The sequence below is a fragment of the Hermetia illucens genome, chromosome 1, assembly GCF_905115235.1.
Source record: "Hermetia illucens chromosome 1, iHerIll2.2.curated.20191125, whole genome shotgun sequence".
Lineage (NCBI taxonomy): Eukaryota > Metazoa > Arthropoda > Insecta > Diptera > Stratiomyidae > Hermetia > Hermetia illucens.
Genome location: NC_051849.1, coordinates 65,575,530 through 65,581,612, shown reverse-complemented (window position 1 = coordinate 65,581,612; position 6,083 = coordinate 65,575,530). Strand labels below are relative to the sequence as shown.

The window sequence follows — 6,083 nt, the reverse complement described above, 5'->3', positions numbered from 1 at the left end:
TGTAATGTACACTTACAACACCTGAGGTAATCTCGTTGGAAGCATGGTGGGAATGCTGCAGTTATTTTAATTCTAATTGAATATCATGCAAGCCATGACCCCCTGAATTAAGAGAGAAATCACAGTGCGATTTTGAACCCTAGGAACATTAAAACATTATTTTCAATGCGGTTCTATGTAAAATAGATAACAGAGAGCTTGAAAATTGTTGATTCAATATTAATTTGTACTATGGAACAAGTTAATTTATGCTTTACAAAGTCCATAAGGTGGCATTGTATATGAAAGCAAAGGTAGGTGATGGCGCCAAGGTGCAGAAAGTCACGCTGCAAAAGCTGTATCTTAAATGTAGCGTTTGTTGCAGTTTGTAGACTCAGATATTGCATCCGATCTTCATCAAAAAGGTTGTATATGACAAAACTAAGTTTACGTAATTCACTCTGTAATATTAATACATTTCAATGTCTAAATCCACGGCGCAGGTTTGAGATGATCGTTCCAGTGCTTACGTGATTAGTTTTCATAAAATCAATTTTGGTCTTTTCAAGTTGAGAGCGATATTGCTCGTCTTGTGGACGTACAGGGATCGTTTTGTAACCAGAGAGTTGGGGTTTTGGAAGAAAGGCTCACAGGTCAAGGTCGGTTCGATTCACAACTAACCTAATGGAAATTTCCTATTTGTTCATCAATATAAAGTCTTAAGTAGTAACAGTTATTTCGCTTTGGATTTTTCCTTTGGATACTTTTGTAGTGAATGCACGCACTCCATAGTTGCGACGCGATTCCCTTAAGAAAGCCGTCGACTAATTAACATAGACAGATGGATTGAGTTAAACTTTGAACTATATGCAGCTACTGGACAATTGTATGTATCTATAATAATATATTTATAATACTCGGCAAAAATTGGTGAAGCTTTTTTATCTGAATTTGGGCGAAATTCGCAAACTAATTTGCAAAAAGGATTCCGCCTTGGCTTAAACATTTAGTACATCTTCAGGGGTTATCCCGAATGCGTCGTTATTATTCCACTGTTGTGATATCTCCCACACCCTTGTTTGGAAAATAAAATACAGCAAACAAATTTTATTGGCTAGTGCTTCCCCGGCATTGCTTCCACCATTGCGCTAGCGTGAATAGTAAGAACGAAATTGAAGTTCTTCAATATGTAAACAGCGCACTGTGTGAAATCTCAGGTAACTTTTACAATTTAAATTTTGGTTTAAATTTTTATCATCAACAAGCGATCAGAATATAATATCTATTGATAATCGAGCTAGGAAAGATACTTGAACTAAACATTTTCAAGAACACCTATATCCTATATTGAATATAAAGTTAAAATTAAAATTCCATTGTTGAAATTTTCTAATTATCACAGATAATGATTTCAAAGCTAATTTAGCAATCAAATGTTTCATAGGACCAAAGTAAATAAGACCTTTATAATATGGTCCTGAAATGTCGATATACTCTACTCTTTTTTTTAAAGTTTTCATGTAAAACAAAAAGAAATCGATTTACTCTCTACCTATCTCTCTGTCTTTTTTTTAAGGAGGTGGAAATCGTCAAAAGGCACTGCCCTGGGCACGCCACTGTGTGGGATTTTCACCGACTAAAACCATCCTCGCCTCTACCATGTGAACCATTACTATTCGAGGCGATCGTTCCGATAATGGAGTTGATCGCATCCTAATCCTCCTGCTAAGCTACTTTTCCCCGGACAAAATTTTCCGGTGATAGCATTTCACCTAGAGTTTCATCTAAGTTCATTTAAACCTGTATGTACCATGTGGACGGTATTCACCATGGCCAGTCAGAAACTGGGTGGGTCGGCAACATTCCTAAGATGAGGAACACCGCATCATGTGAAACAGTCCGGAACCCAGATCAGATCTTCAGGGATGTTCTTCTGTATACTGCTCTCAGTTTTGGGTGCTAGATAAAATATGCAGCGCTAATCCCCAAACTGGGACCGTGTACAACGAGAAAGCGTTCACCACCCTGGCTATAAGCAACCTGCAAGTATACCGCGGGCCTCCTACATTCAGCATCATTCTTACCAGAGCCATGGCGGTGGATACCTTTTTGCAAATATGCTCCACGTGCTGCTGCTTTAAACTGAGCTTTGTATCTGTCATCCTTCGCAATTATTTGATGATAGACTCAGAAGTGATAATATGATTCCTTATTCTAATGCGAGCGAAATTACTCTACCGGCACTTGGTGATGAAGGCCACTTCCGTTTTTTCCTCGTGAGTGCCAGCTAATCCACCAGCTTGACTTCCTCGAGAACCGAAAGAACATCATTGTACATTATGTTGCACAGTAGGGAGTCCAGTACGGAGCCATGCGGAACCTCTGCGGAGACAACGTACTCCTGTGGACCATCATCGGTGTTACACCAGCGCGCCCGCAACTGGAGTTTCGCCAGCCTTAGTTATATTTTTATTGCAGTCAACGACTTCCTGAATCCCGGGAATTGGTACTTATCGCGCCCCTACTTTTTTTCATCAGGTCAATCATCGGAGCGAAGTCGTCGATACTTGCCTTCGCGATGTGTCCAAACATGATGCACTTCAAGGATCTCTTTAATTAAATTTTTTCTTTCAGGCAGCAAACAACCCATCCGATTGCTCTTTCAGCACAGTGGAAATTTCTCTTCTGGAAGTAACTTCGTCAAGATCCTTGTACTCTGTATAGATTTCATGCTTTTGGGCCCGTACCGTGACGTTCTCCCCAAGTGAGTTCTCAACTTGGTTAAGAAGGAAGGTTTTGCCTAGGCTAGATTTTTTCAGCTCAAACATGAGATCACTTTTCTGGGTCCTTCGGATTTTGCTGACATTTCCCCCTAGATCTTTTTTTAGCGACTCCGCGTGCGACAGATTGCTGGAGATAACAATTGCGTATTCACACCTTTGATTTCTTTTTCGCCTTTTTGTGAGTAACCTTGGTCCATCCATCATTTTCAGTTCCCTTAAGTTTCGTTTCGGTCGTCGGAGGCCATCAAATCCGCTCGCCATCTTTTTCCTGCACTGGACGGCTGGTTTCAGCTTTTTCTTGGGTACCCTTTCCTACTCCTGCTACCTATTATAGAATAGCTTGGTGCACGTTGTGCTTGTCCTTGATAAACTCGGACAGCTCAGCTGTTTTTGTTCCAAATTGCATGAAGAGTAGGTTCTCGATGAGTCTTTACCACTTAATGTAATTTCCAGACTTTGTCACTGATAGAGATCGCAAAATTAAAGAGCTCTTCTTGAATGGGTGAATCCCTTGATCTTCGAATATCGAATTTAGTGCACAAGTGGGAAGGGCGGGGCTATAAAGTGATCATTTTTCCTTTCTTTGATAGTTGAAAATTTATGTATTAAAATTGAGAGGGAGGTTTTCGTAATAAAAAATCCAAAAAGAATTAAAATGAGGATTTATAAATGAGCAATTATTTTAGGAATTTGGAAGGTGGATAATGGAGTTACTAAAATATGCTAAATGGTTAGGAAAAGAAAATGACAGCAAATGGATTTTCCCGTAAGTTCAGCGCAGGACAGAGGCAAAATGGAATGATCTGCATATTGCAAAAACACGAATCCTACAGATTTTCAAATCAAATATTTGAAACCAAAGCACTTTCATTCCCTATTTTAATAACTTAATTTCAGTTAGTTTTTCTGTATATTTGAAAAGGTTGAGATCAAAACTACCATTGCTTGCGTTTCCCAGCTGCTTACTTAGAAACTTACCCCGTTTCTAAATTTATCTTGAATGACGTTGCATTTGTCTAAGTTCAGAAGTCTTTGGCGGGACTTTCAACTCGCCGACATTCTGCTTGTTGAGTTCATCAACATGTTCATCCTATCGCCTACAAGGTGGGAAATCAGACTTTCCTCTTTATCTCTGTAGGTTCAGCATCGATGTGGATATGGCTTCATCTTGCTGTTTTGTTGATAAAGGCGCGCCTGGTGCGATTACTCCCTGTACTTCTCGAAGTCCCGGGCATGCTGGTTCTTCAAAACTTCCTTTTTTCCTGCAAATTTGCTTCTTGTGTTAGGCCTCTGCGCGTACCCCGTCCTTGGAGATTGCCGCAGTGTCCGAAATACAGCATTCTTCCGGTCCGTTGATAGCTTACAATGGTCACCAATCCAGTCGCTCCGGTTTTTTTGTGACTGATATCAAATTGGTTTTTCTTCTAGAGAAAAAGTAAAATAGATACTAGTTGCAATATATTTGGAAACGTTTTTTGTTAGCAACTCGCCGAATCTTCGTTTTTAAATCAAGCATTCTTGGAAAATCAACCAGCCTTAAAATTTCATTCTCTGTTTATCTTTTTATATTCCGTACATGTTGATGCAGATATGCTGAGGCAATCCGTTGTGAAGATGTGCGAAAATTGTAGCCACCTCACGCCCCGTTAAACTTGCTGCCACTAGTTTGCCAATGATTTAGCTTTAATTTTGCTTACAAATGTTCTCTTAGTCTCTTCGTCGCGCAGTTTCGACAAAATGGAAGCTTTCTGACAACTGTAAGACCTACCATACTTTAAGTCACTTGATGATGACAATCAAAAAGTGGCGACTAAATGGAAAATTTCCATTTTCTATTCCTCATCTTCACTTTTCATATTTTTAAATGCTGGAAGGAACTGCTTGGAATAATTTTTTGTGGCTATAAGTTTCCTAGAAATGCTTAATTCGAGGTTTTTACCCCTTTCTGATAGTTTTGATCTCCAAGAATGATATTTCCATTTGTTCGGTTTCCATGGCAAATGTTATGCTTTTGCAAAGAGGATTGATTTTTGTCAATATTTTGCTCAGCTGTGATTCTTCCATGATAAACAGCACATCATCTGAATACCTGATCCAAACAGGGGACGTCATTCCTCGCTGTGTCATTAATTCTTTCAGACCTACCAAAAGTATTTCGCTGATCAAGGGGTGGTTACCCATTGCTGTACCTACTATGGTTTTGTAATATCCTGTTCTAATTGTCAAGTAATTTTGACCCCCATTTTAACTCCCTACATACCGTCACTAACTTTGTGTACTGAGGGCGACGGGGTTTTAACTGCTGCCTTCCTGACTTTCGTAACTAGTTTATCTGTTACTTCACTTTGGCACCCTCAGTCCAAACACTGCCCGAAAAATAGAGCATTCGGACTTACTATACAGGCCCTCATTGTCATGCTGTCAAACAATATCAATAATTTGTGATGCCGTTTGCAAACAAAAACTGGACCTCTTTCAATTTTGGTGACGCCCTGAAGATCACCGTATTGGCATGCACGTGTCTGTGAAGATAAGAAGGGTTATCAGGAAGCTTCGATTCCATATATTATCGAAGTCAGCCTTACAAAGCACATTTTGATCTAGTATAATATAAATGCCAAATATTGGATTTCAGTTTTCTGTTCACCTTCTACGACATGCATGCATGATTATCGGCAAATATTCTACACTACACTAGATTGGTGCTTAACCCCATCGTCCTACCTCAGTTGCTAATGGTTCTCATTCCCAGTTGGATTATATCGCATACGGTCTCCCCGTTTTTATCTGATTAATTCTATATCGTAAGCGTAATCCTGGAGCCTTATCCCGAAGAAGCTCGTCTGCTACAACACTCTAGTCCAGACTATCAGTCACAGTATCCAATCTGACATGTTGGTACTTCTACTCGTCTATTTTCCGTCATTTCACCTATCCAGAAGGATAGGGTGTCCCTAATTTCATTATGGATAGGGACATTCAGCGTTTTGCATTTCTATGGCGGTGTGCTGTTAAAAGCACTTTTGATGTCCAGAAAGAGCTATTTGTTGCATCGTGTAGTACATCCATTACTCGATGGATGAGAGTTTCAGTTGGCATAGTGTTTCCTGTTCATTTCTTAATCACTTAATGCTGCGCAAACAAACACAAGACGAACATAGACACCCATGACGACTGGGATTCCAATCCAGAGCAGCCGTTGCATGTTGGTATGGATGTAAGGAATTCTAGTTCTAATGTAATTATCAAAGACTCTACTGTTTTCAGTATGAAGGACATCAGACAAGTTCGTGGTGAAACGAGTCTTTTTCGTCACTTTCG

General features: G+C 39.7%; 1 protein-coding gene across 1 annotated transcript in view; it reads left to right on the top strand.

Moving 5' to 3' along the window:
• The window catches only part of LOC119661284 (muscle-specific protein 20-like), a 166,904-nt gene that overhangs the window by 55,394 nt on the left and 105,427 nt on the right, over positions 1-6,083 (top strand). The window lies entirely within an intron of this gene.